This window comes from Anarhichas minor, unplaced genomic scaffold (assembly GCF_050575085.1).
Source record: "Anarhichas minor isolate MPS153535 unplaced genomic scaffold, ASM5057508v1 ptg000006l, whole genome shotgun sequence".
Taxonomy (NCBI): Eukaryota; Metazoa; Chordata; class Actinopteri; order Perciformes; family Anarhichadidae; genus Anarhichas; species Anarhichas minor.
Genome location: NW_027466452.1, coordinates 3,278,659 through 3,291,410, shown reverse-complemented (window position 1 = coordinate 3,291,410; position 12,752 = coordinate 3,278,659). Strand labels below are relative to the sequence as shown.

Genomic DNA, 12,752 nt, shown 5'->3' with positions numbered 1-12,752 from the left:
ATTGGGTAATTGTTGATGGTCTGTTTGTTAGGTGCTGGCGTGGTAAGTGTTGATGTCTGTCATATTGTCTCTTGTAAGCAAACTGTACGGCAGCTTCCTCAGGATAGACAGGTGAGTGTCCAGCTGGGCTTAACGGTCTTTCCTGCGGGCACTCGTTTATTATTTTGCCTTTTTTATTTTCGGAGTAATCCTGGGTGGGGATCAGTCCCTGGTGGAGGTAGGCGTTTCAGGGTTACGGCCGCTGATGTTTGCCTTTCAAGTCGCCTCGAGCCCGGCACGCTCCAGAAGATAGACAGGTAAAGGTTTGGTTAGGCCGGATCTGAGGAAGTTTGTGGTGGGGTTTTTTTTTTTTGAGTACGCAGTGAACTCTGTGTACTGGTTGGGAGTGGCATCCAGTATCAACATTTTATCCCGTTGGTCACTTGTGTGTGTGTGTACGTGTCAGCTGTTGATAGCTTGTGAGCTAAACTCAGCTGTAGCGTTAGCGGCTGGCAAGGGCAGCTAGTGCTAGCGGTGGCGCATGAGCATGTATGGTCTGGTCATCTAGAGGTCACTAAGACCTATGACAGGATCCTGAGGCATTTCTTCTGGCCAGGAATGAAAGCAGATGTGATCGCCTTCTGTAAGACTTGCCAGATTGTGGGAAAACCAAATCAGGTAGTGCCGCCAGCCCCTTTGCGTCCTGTCCCTGGGGTTGGTGAGCCATTTGAGCATGTGATCGTGGACTGTGTGGGCCCATTGCCTAGAACCAAGTCGGGTAACCAGTTCTTGCTAACAGTGATGTGTGTTGCCACCCGTTTTCCTGAGGCCATGCCCTTGCGTAAAATCACGCCGCCAGTAATTGCTAAGGCACTGACAAAGTTTTTTTACCACCTTTGGACTACCAAAGGTTGTGCAAACTGATCAGGGAACAAATTTTCTGTCCAAAACCTTTAGAGAGACATTGCAGTCGTTGGGTGTTTCCCACTCTGTGGCTAGCGCTTACCATCCAGAGTAACAGGGTGCGCTTGAACGATGGCACCAGACTCTGAAATCCATGCTGCGAAAATATTGTTATGACACCGAGAAGGACTGGGATGAGGGTGTGCCTTATGTACTCTTTGCCGTGCGGGATGCAAAACAGGAATCCCTTGGGTTCAGCCCTGCTGAACTTGTGTTTGGTCACGAAGTGCGTGGGCCGTTAAAACTGTTGAAGGAGAAGTTGATGTGTGGGTCTAAGCCCAAAATGGATATGGTACAGTTTGTTTCCGTGTGTAGGGAGCGTTTGCAGCGTGCGACCGGGCTGGCGAGGGAAGCCCTGTCTTCCTCCCAGGACAACATGAAGAAGAGGTATGATAAGACGGCTGTTGAGCGACAGTTTAAGCCTGGTGATAAAGTACTAGTGCTGTTACCAGTGGTTGGTTCTGCCCTTTCTGCCCGTTTCTCGGGTCCGTATGTGGTGGACAAGAAAGTGTCAGACACCAACTATATGATTCGCACGCCTGAGCGCAGAAGAAAGACAAGGTTGTGCCATGTGAACATGCTCAAACCTTACCTTTACAGAGAAGTTGCCCCGGGGGAGCAGAAAGAAATTGTGGGGACTGCTGCCCCCGAGCTGATTGCTGCTTCCATGGTTTGTGTGGAAGCCGTGGCTGACGATGGTCTGGCAGTGCCCTCGGATGGTCAGCAGTGTGGCAGGCTGGCTAATTCTGAGTTTCTGTCCAGTATAAACTTGCATTTGTCGTACCTGACTGAAAGTCAGCGAGGGGAGGTGCTTGAGCTGTTCCGCTCCTTCCCTACTCTATTTGGGGACGTGCCAACATGTACGGGTGTGTTGCAGCATGACATTGATGTGGGTAATGCAACCCCAATCAAGCAACATGCGTATCGTTGTCCTATGGAGAAGAGGGAGAAGATGAGGAAGGAGGTGAACTATCTGGTCGAAAATGGGTTAGCAAAGCCTAGTCGCAGCCCATGGAGCTCTCCGTGTTTGTTAGCTCCTAAATCTGACGGTACCCCGCGTTTCTGCACAGATTTCCGCAAAGTGAATGCAGTGACGGTGCCAGACTCATTTCCGTTGCCTCGCATGGAGGACTGTATTGACAGCATTGGACCGGCTGTGTTTATCACTAAGCTGGACCTGCTTAAAGGATACTGGCAAGTTCCTTTAACTGCTAGAGCTTCTGACATCTCAGCATTTGTGACACCGGACCATTTTATGCAGTATACATGTATGGCATTTGGCATGAGAAATGCACCAGCAACTTTCCAGCGTCTGATGCAACTGGTTTTAGGGGATGTGCCCCACTGTAACGTGTACCTTGATGATGTGGTGGTGTGCTCTGAGACCTGGCAGACCCACATAGAGAGCCTGGAAGTGGTGTTCCAGCGGCTTGCTGAGGCATCTTTGACCTTAAATCTGGCAAAGTGCGAGTTTGGTAAAGCGATAGTTACCTACCTGGGGAAGCAGGTGGGCCATGGGCAAGTTCGCCCAATGGAGGCGAAGGTTGAGGCGATATTGGCATATCCAGCCCCAACCACCCGGCGCGAACTTCGCCGTTTCTTGGGAATGGCTGGTTACTACCGCTGTTTCTGTAAAAATTTCTCTGTGATCGTGACTCCCCTAACTAACCTGTGTAGCCCGGCTGTTCCATTTGTGTGGACCAGTGAATGCAATCATTCATTTAAGGCGGCCAAGTCTCTCCTCTGCAGTGCTCCGGTGTTGGCGGCTCCAGACTTTTCACGTCCCTTCATGCTGGAAGTCGATGCTGGTGCTGTTGCAGGACGGAGGGGGGGATGTGTGCCACCCCGTATGTTACTTCTCGGCAAAGTTCAAGCCCCATCAGCTGAACTACTCCACCATCGAGAAGGAGACGCTGGCCATGCTTCTAGCCCTTCAACATTTTGAGGTATACGTGGGTTCTAGTTCCACACCGGTGACGGTATATACCGATCACAACCCTCTGGTCTTCCTGGCCCAGATGTGTAACCACAATCAGAGGTTGATGCGTTGGGCCCTGATGGTCCAGGGTTATAACCTCACCATAAGGCACAAGAAGGGGGCAGACAATGTGGTGGCTGATGATCTGTCCCGTGGGTGAGAAATGTTTTTTTGTCTATGTATAATATAATTGTGGGTCTGTGTTATGGGGGAGTGGTTGTGGCCAAACGGACGTTTGGTTTTATGGGAGGGGGTGTTACGTGCCGTGTGTTGTTGTGCTCTCTCTGATTACACGCAGTGTCCTCCTGGGTGCCGCTCGTTACTAGAGGCCAGCTGCGCCCAATCAAAGATCGGAAGCGTGGTTAAAAGGAGAGGAGCTCTGGAAGGACAGCCTTCTTCCGGGGCCGAAGCCGCAACCAAGCCGAGAGAGTGGTGCCGTGGATCTCTCCGGTACAGCCGTGTGGGCTGGTGTCGCCATCGTGTTGGTGCGATTATCACTTTGAGTCGCCCTCTGACTATCAGAGGGTAGTTTTGTTTTGCCGCGGGCTTATCTCCAATAAACGATCTTTTGTTAAAACCCTTCGCAGTGCTCTCTCTCTTCCCCCGGGTAAAATAACACCGTTACTCCCCGCATCCCTTAGATGCCTAAAAGGGGAACGTAACATGCACTAAAATATAAAATACTTTTCTGGTTCATTTTTGTTAACGTCTGATCTATGTTTTTTTTTTTCTCTCTCCTGTGACTTAAGAAAAGGTGAAAAAAAGGTTTTATAGGAGAATCTTTCTAGACTCCTTAAAATAAAACTTGACTACAGGCCAGTTGTTGCCATTCATTGTATCCACACAGGACGTACAATCATTCGCAATGATAAAAAACAGAAAATAAAATAGAACTAAACAGTGAGGTCCGACTGCATGCTGCCATCTTACTTGCTGAGTTTATGAAATAACTGGTTTAAAGAATAGGGGAATTATGGATCGCAACAATAGAAAGAAATGACAGTAAAGTGAGGCCCAATGGGTGAACAGCACAAACTATCCTCTACGTTTTACGTTTATCAGCCAAAAAATGTATTACATTATCTGTTTGCTAGCTTGCTAAATGATTAGCCTCTGCGTCTTCTAGATGCGGACAATAGCTTCTATGTTGCTGTTGCCTAGCAGCGGTGTTCATGTGACCTAACCACGTTGAACGCCAATCAAATCATGTCCACGGAGGCTTTGTAAGAAAAGACAAAGACAGGAGAGTCTGTGGTGCAGGGAGAGGGGATCCGGTTCAACACCTCTGCAGTCTCAGCAGGTTTAGGACGGGCCACGGAGCTCCTCCTCTTCTGGGGACGGTCTGCAGTAGCAGCAGAGCGCCGGCGCTTGCGGGTCAAAATCTGCACCTGGTGAGCAACACATGAGAGGATGTCAAACTAGAAGCTGTCTAATACTCTCTGGAGGGTTTACACTGACTTCTTTAATAATAACAATACATTTTATTTATTGAGCGCTTTTCATGATTCTCAAAGACACTTTACATTAAAATCATCATATAAAAGAAAGCTATACACTAAAATTTTAAAACATATCGGTCACACAATATTGAATATGAGGATCTAAATGTGTCACCTGGTCGTCCCTGCAGCATGGACACTGTCTGCGAGCGGAGACTCTCCTTCCTCTCTGGTTGTCCTGCAGGTGGACGGGAACATCACACTGCAACGACACACACTCATGCTAGAATGAGGCTTCACTAGTACAGTCAAAGAAACATCTGGCAACAGATAAAGTGAATAATAACATTTATTGTCACAAACATAATGAGCCTATCAGTCCACTGAAAGAGTTCATGGAGGCCAGATTAAGTTAGCAGGAGGCCCCAGGGCTACAATGAGCTACTCCCCCTATTGACCCCTGATCCTCACACTCTGACACAGTGTGGATTTCTGTGCTTTATTAGAGCTGGTTTCAGATTTGCTGGTAGCCTGATTAAAAACATCATTACAGGAATATTTAGCATGTTCTCATAAAACTGAAAGAGTTAAAACCTCGTCAAGACAGAACCTCGAGGTCTGATAACAAAGCAGGACCCTCCTTATATATATATAGTATTTCCATACTGTAGGAAAATATAATTATAATATATAAAAAATATAAAAGTTCAAGCACTTTATAGTTGAGAGCCAACTTTTAATAGGCTATATTTAAACATCCAATATCAATGTGTTAGCTTGGAGCTGGTTGATATGAATTTGTGATAAGAATTATTTGATAAAAGGGTTAGGGTTATACCGTCTGTAGAAGCAAAATTTTGCAACAAATCTTAGAGAGAAAGTTAATTCAAGATAATTGTTGTATATTTACATATTATGTATGCATATTTGTGTTTTTATTACAGTATTTTATTAGTGCTTTCGTCTTGGTCATATCGAGAACTTCTTCATGCAAAGAGCCAAACTGATGACTTTTACATACATAAAAAATGTAACTCTGAATCAGTTTATGAAGTTTTGATAATTATTAATAACTTCATCATCCCTGTCATACATTTTAAATGTTTGGGAACACAATATGGTTAAAAATAAAAGGCATATTTGCAGGTTTCTGTGTAAATGACTTCACCAACAGATTATTTTCATCAGAACAATAATTCAAATCACCAGCTTTTAATAAAAGCCTTACGATTTGTAAAGACAAGTACAAACGTTACTTTACCAAACCTCATTAAATAATATGTAGACAAGTTAAATAAAAAAATCAAGTCAGCTTTAATGTAAGTCTAAAAAGAGTTTTAGGTGGATTTCTTTTCTTTACTAAAGACAAATACAGAATTTAGTTTATTAGAATAATAATAACAGCAGGTGTAGCCTACATCTATTAAATACGGTCTCACCAAAAAGCTACATTTAAATTAGAAAGTTTCTTCACTAAATTAAAACGATGTTGTGATAAGTCAAAAGTCAGTGTTCATTATGTGAGTTCATATCAGAGTCTGAGTGAAAATCAGCAGAACGTCACATGGAAGTTACAACAAGCTCCTTAAAATCTGCCTCTTCTTTTATCTCTTTTCTTATAAGTTGTTAAACCAACTTCAGCCTGTATTTAATAATTATTATATTCATTTGACATCAGAGACTTTCATTTCTTTTCTTCATATTGTGGCAAACAGACCAAAGCGTTGCCTTGAATTTATCATTTATTATTTCTATCAGACCAAATCAAATCAAACACAACACACAGAGCTGCTCCCCATAAACTGAACACATTGTATGAAGACAATACTATATTTCACAGACAGTGTGAAGGCTATTTGGTCCTGTTTGTTTGTTTGTTTGTCTGTTGTGTACCAGGATATCTCAAAAACAACATAACACACTTCAATGACATTTGGTGCAAAGTTGGGCCATGAACAAGAGAACAAATGGTTTTTGATGGGAGAGCACCACCATGAGGACTTTTAGAAAACACTTCCTGTTTTGGCTGAGAACTCCTGAAACATGAGGTCTCAAATCACACCTAGTTTCTCATGGATTCCTTCATTAATAATGAATCTGACCAAAACAGAGTTTCTGCAATTTGAAATGGTTAATATTCCATCAGCTGTGTCTTTACTTCACCAGAGAGATGAATGTTGAATCAATTTATACACAGCTTATTCATATTTACAACTATTGGAAAATAAAGACTTGACATGTCTCTGATCATCATTGTGAATTTGTATTTGGTCTCACACTTCACTCACAGCCATCAAATACTGTTCATAAGTCCTTATAAGAGTGTTATAGTAGCTTTCATACAATAGCTAATAACTTACAGTGCTGTCACGTCACTTAAAAGCATAAGTTTGATGAGATTGAGTTGTTTCTTTGTTTGAAATTCATAAGGCTTCATAAAACTCTTCTTAAGGGTTATAAAGAATAAAACATTGTGGAAATAGTGTTTTATAAGTTCAGCGTTCATGATGCTTTATACCTCCATGTCAAAGTGACAACGGCGTTTGTGTGTGTACGTGTTTCTTTCCTTCTGCTTATCTTTCTCTCTGCCTTGTTGTCAACAAATTATGAATATAATGGTTTATGGGCAGATGGGAGTTTGTCAGTGTTGGGGAAGTTGTGGATGATTGTTTACAAGTTTTTGATAATGACGATAATCACAATAATACTGTTAATATTCGTAGTAATAATGAGAACACATCATAAAGATGAATATGAGTCCTGTGTTACACAGCACATTATAACTACCATAACTTTATTCAGTTATTCAGACACATAGAGAACTGCTCCAACGTGTCACAGATTATAATTTCTACGTTTCTGAAATGAAATAATGTGTTACAAACATCAATAACACGCTGGAACTCTTCTCTGGCTGAAGAAGGACAGCACACACAGACCTGTTCGCCTCATCAATCTCTATTTATTTACGTTTCCACATGTGTCTTCTTCAGGGGGAGCAAGAACACTTCTTCTTCGTCTTTGGGGTTTTACGGCATCAATTACGTGGCATTGCTGCCACCTCCTGGATCTAGATCAATACTGTGCTATCTGCATACTACAACCTTTTTTATTAAATCAGTATTATCTTCACACTAATATGTATGTTCACGCAGTTTGTTTGTATTTAGTATTCTTTCCTTTTAGTTTATTAAATACTTGTAGTCATCACACAGCAGCAGGATCGATGTGTCTCCACTTTGAAAGAGGCGTTCTGCGCATTATACGCACGTGGCACAGCCTCGTAAACTTCATTAATTCTGACTCTCACCCTCCAAGGAAGAAAAACAACAAACAAACACATATTTTACATAACAATGGAAATGGATTCAAAGCTTGTTTTCTCCATATTGTAAACGGAGGCCAAGAGAAGTCTAAATGCAGACTGCCGGTATAGATGTGAATAGGAGACAGAGAACAAGGCTGTAAGATTCATAGACGGGGGGAAAAAACAGTAAAAAAATAGAAGTGAAAGAAACATTTTGAACACAAATGATCAGCTGAATGGTACCGACTGTGCACAGGCCGGAGCTCCGTTGATCTCAATGAGCCACACTTTGAAGCTCTCGTCCACCATGAAATCAAATCCGAAGAGTTGGAAGCTCTGGTAGGACGGGTGCTTGGTGCTGATTGTGGCTCAATACATGTCAGACAGCTCTAGTGAAACCAGACCGCAAAATCATTTCCAATCGCCGGGCTGCTCGACAAAACACCTCAACAACGCCCCGCCGCGTGTAAACACTCGAGACGAATCATCAGGAACGCTTCTTTACAGACCTCGACTGCCGTTTGAAAAAGAAGTGCGCAGTAAAATGCTAACTGCCAAGGTCCCACAGCACATATTACAGCTCTGTGACTAGCTTTGTTGTCTCGATAATAAAGTCGGATATCAGACGTAAATAGCTTTATTCTCATTCATATTGCAGGTATCAAGACAAAGGGTCAGACCTGGGCATTGTACGGCCCGCGAGCTGTTGCCGTTCGGCCCGCGGGAGGTCATTGGGAAATTAGGAATAAAACGTAAATAAGTGTACATCATGCACAGAATAGAGCAGCATTGCTTTTATTTTGAAGGCGATTTTTGTTGTTTTTTTTCTTCTCAATTTAAGTACGTTAGTGATTAGGCTCGTTCGACTTAAGCCAGGCGTGCGCAGAATCGATCACCGGCGATCGGCGCACAATGCATGCTGGGTAAATTTGCGTCCGACTTGCTCTGACGTCGTGAAAACGTATGTAACGATGATCTCACGTGAGCGAGGCGGCCGCAGATTTTAGAGCCAGGCTATGCAGAATTGCTCTCCACCGACTGCATGACCCCAGGGCATGATGGGACTTGCGCTGACGTCATGATCACGTGGGCAACGATAACCTCACGAGAGCGGGGCGGCCGCAGATTTTAGAGCCAGGCGCTGCAGTTGCTCTCCACTGACTGCGTGACCCCAGGGCATGATGGGAAACTTCTTGCTGTCTTCGGATCAAAGAGCTGATTGGCTCTTAGATTTTCTTTAGTGGACAAGGTGGGCGACCGTGGCTCACTGGGTTAAGAGGGTTGTCTGGTGACCACAAGGTTGGCTGTTTGAACCTTGGCCTTTGGCGAGTCATGTGTCTCCTGTCAAAGACAGCCCACTGCTCCCCATATATAGAGATGGGTCAAATGCAGAGTCAAATTTATCCTTAATTAACAGGATAAATATAGTATAAACAAATTTTCTGTCTAATTGTAATACTTAACGCTAGATTGTTGGCTATTAGTCTCATTTTGTGCAATAACAATAATAATATATAAGGTTATTTATTTAGCATCTGTAAATAAAGATATTTATTGAGAAAGCCTACATCCTACTTGATGTCAACATGTTTTCAGTCAGAGCACTGGAATGTGTCCATCGATTAATGATTGTGAAGCATCACAAAACATATTAAAAGAAAAGCACAATTGTCACTGATGGAAACTTGCAGTGTTGCTTTTCCTCCGTGTGGAGCCTGTTTATGTAGCTGTGATGTTTGGACTGTTGGTTCAGTTTTTAAATTTCTTAAATTTACGGTTGTATGATTTAGAAATGACGCTATCTTCACATATATTTATTTATATAAATGTTTAAATAAATATGACATCCAAGAACTAAAATATGCCCAATCTTATATCCTCAATTATAATAATAACAGTTAAATATATGAAAAGACATCCAAACTTAAAGACCAGCAATTTTGGGGTTAAGTGTCTTGCTCAAGGACACATCGACATGCTCCTAGCAGAGCCGGGGATCGAACCGCCGCTCCTCTGATTGAAGACTCTGACTGAACAGTTCCCTCTGTTATTAGAAAGCATAATAATGGAAAGTGTAAATTTTGTGGAGAAGAAGAAACCGTGGACCATATTTTATTGTCCTGTCAGAGGTACGAGTCAGCGAGAGAATTTTTGAAAAAAGGTCTAAGAGAGATTGGAGAGGAAAGCTTTAGTGACAAATGTTGGAAACTTTTTCTGGAATATTTAGAGTCAACAACACTAATGAATAGAATTTGAGAAAGAAATGTATTATTATTTATTTTTTCTATATGTATATATATATATATATATATATTTATATACATATCTTTATTCATTTACACACATATGTATATGTATGTGTGTGTATATATGTATATGTATTTCTTTTCGTTTGGTTGTCGTATTAGAGTCCTTAGTCCACACTCTAGATTAGTGGGAGGCGGTAATGCACCCGAAAGCTGTTTGCCAACCGCCAAAAAAAGCAAAAGAAAGAAGAAGAAGAAGCAGGCGGCTGAAAACGGTCCGACTTGAACGCAGTTTTTTGTCAACGCCCCTTTCGTCTGCTTTCCAGGCGAGGCGCAGTTCAACTCGAACGAGCCTAATGTGTGTGAGCAGCAGCGTCACTGCAATGTGTTGGCGAACTGAGTTTACGGGAGATGTGAGTTAGCGGTTAGCCCTCAAAAATGCCAGCCTGTGTTAAAAAAGAAAGATTGACGCAGAGTGTAGAGTTTTTAACAAAACATGGACTTTAAAGTATTTCTTTACTGAAGTCAAAGGTAAAGCCGTGTGCTTAGTTTGGTGAGAACAAGTCGCAGTGTTGAAGGATTACAATTTGAATCATCATTACGAGAGGAAACACATGGAGAAATACGAAAAATTGATGGATGCAGAGCGGGAACGGACGTCTGAGGCTTTGTTAGCTAAACTGCAAAAGCAACAAGGCCTTTTTACCAAGCTTCACACATCCAGGGATGCAGCAGCCAAGACCAGCTTTGTGATATCCCACAAAATTGACTCCAGGCGCACCGTAACGAGGAGGATCGAGGACATCGCGGGAAATCTGGAGCTGCAGCTGCAAAAAAAAGCAGACCAGTTACTCATCTTTGTACGTGGGATAACGAAAGACTTCGAGATTACAGAGGAGCTGGCAGCAATGCAGTCAATGAAAGGCACGACGACGGGGAGTGATTTGTTCACGGAGGTAAATGCATGCTTCCACAAGCTGGGACTGAAATGGGACAAACTGGCATGTGTCACAACCGATGGTTGTCCAAATCTGACGGGGAGAAATGTCGGACTTTTAAAGCGGATGCAAGATAAAGTGACTGAAGTAAACCCAGAACTGAAATGTGTATTTTTGCATTGCATTATACATCAGAATGTGCTCAAACCTAACCATGTTATTGATGTTGTAACTAAAATAGTTAACGTCATCAGGGCAAGAGCATTGAATCACAGACGGTTTGTTGCACTCTTGGAGGAGCATGAGACTGAACACAGCTGTCAGGTGGCTCAGCCTGGGCAAAGTGCGTAGAAGAGTTAAGAGTTCGGGACCTGAGAGCAGAGATTCAAGAGTTTTGTGAGAAGAAAGGCAAGAACATCCCAGAGCTCTCTGATGTAAACTGGATGACAGATTGTGCATTTGCTGTTGATGTGACTGCACTAATGAATGATCTGAATACCAAACTGCAAGGCAAGGGCCTCTCTGCACATCACATGTACAGCCTGGTGAAGGCTTTCATGACAAAGTTGCAGTTTCTTTCAAGCCAGATGCAGGTAACACTCTCACCCAGCTGCACACCCTGAAAGAAGCCACACCATCAGTTGAACATCTCCACAGGTCCATGTTAGGGGCACTGCATGGTGAGTTTTCAAGGCCATTTCAAGACTTTAAAACAGTTGAGAGTGAAATGCACATGATTTCTTCTCCCTTCACGTACAGTGTGGATAATGCTCCCAAAATTTTGCAAAAACATGATCCCCGTCAGTGTTTTACTAGTATATATGGATATTACAAATGTATATGTTGTTTGGATTATTCCTGCTGCAGATGTTTAAAGTGGAGCTCATTTTAACTCATTTTATACTCTGTTCAGTTTGGGTAGTTAGGAAAGGTTTGAAAAATTATAATGTGCAAAGTAACTAGTAACTAAAGCTGGCAGACAAATGTAGTGGAGTAAAAAGACAATATTTCTCTCTGAGATGTAGTGGAGTGGAAGTACAAAGTTGAATAAAATAGAAATACTCAAGTAAAGTACCTTGAATTTGTACATAAGTACAGTACTTAAGCAAATATACTAGTTACATTCCACCACTGATCATCCAATTTACTCTTACCACTCACAGCTCATCAAAACCATTTACTGCTTTTTATAAAGAGGTAGAATAATATAGAGCAGGATTGAGTTCAGTCTATTGGTCCGGCCCTCCACAACAGTCCTTGTTTCTTATGTGGCCCCTTGGGAAAAAGAATTGCCCACCCCTGCTAGGGTGTACTTCCAATAGAGAAAACATGGTGAAGGGCCTCCTAGGGTGTACTTCCAATAGAGAAAACATGGTGAAGGGCCTCCTAGGGTGTACTTCCAATAGAGAAAACATGGTGAAGGGCCTCCTAGGGTGTACTTCCAATAGAGAAAACATGGTGAAGGGCCTCCTAGGGTGTACTTCCAATAGAGAAAACATGGTGAAGGGCCTCCTAGGGTGTACTTCCAATAGAGAAAACATGGTGAAGGGCCTCCTAGGGTGTACTTCCAATAGAGAAAACATGATGAAGGGCCTCCTAGGGTGTACTTCCAATAGAGAAAACATGGTGAAGGGCCTCCTAGGGTGTACTTCCAATAGAGAAAACATGATAAAGGGCCTCCTAGGTTGTACTTCCAATAGAGAAAACATGATGAAGTGGCTCCTAGATTGTGACGTCTTGATCCTTCTATTGGAAGATGCTTCCAATAGAGAAAACTTGATAAAGTGCCTTCTTGGATAATTGTACGGTAGATAAAACATGAGGAAGCGCCATCTAGGGTGCCCTTCTGATGGAAAAAACACTGGGGTCCCCTTCCAGTTGATAAAACATGAAATGCATTTT

At 42.7% G+C, this 12,752-nt stretch overlaps 1 pseudogene; it reads left to right on the top strand.

Annotated features, from left to right (window-relative positions):
• The first annotated feature begins 10,547 nt into the window (after positions 1–10,547).
• Positions 10,548–11,473, top strand: LOC142934097 (general transcription factor II-I repeat domain-containing protein 2B-like; annotated as a pseudogene).
• Positions 11,474–12,752: the final 1,279 nt, after the last annotated feature.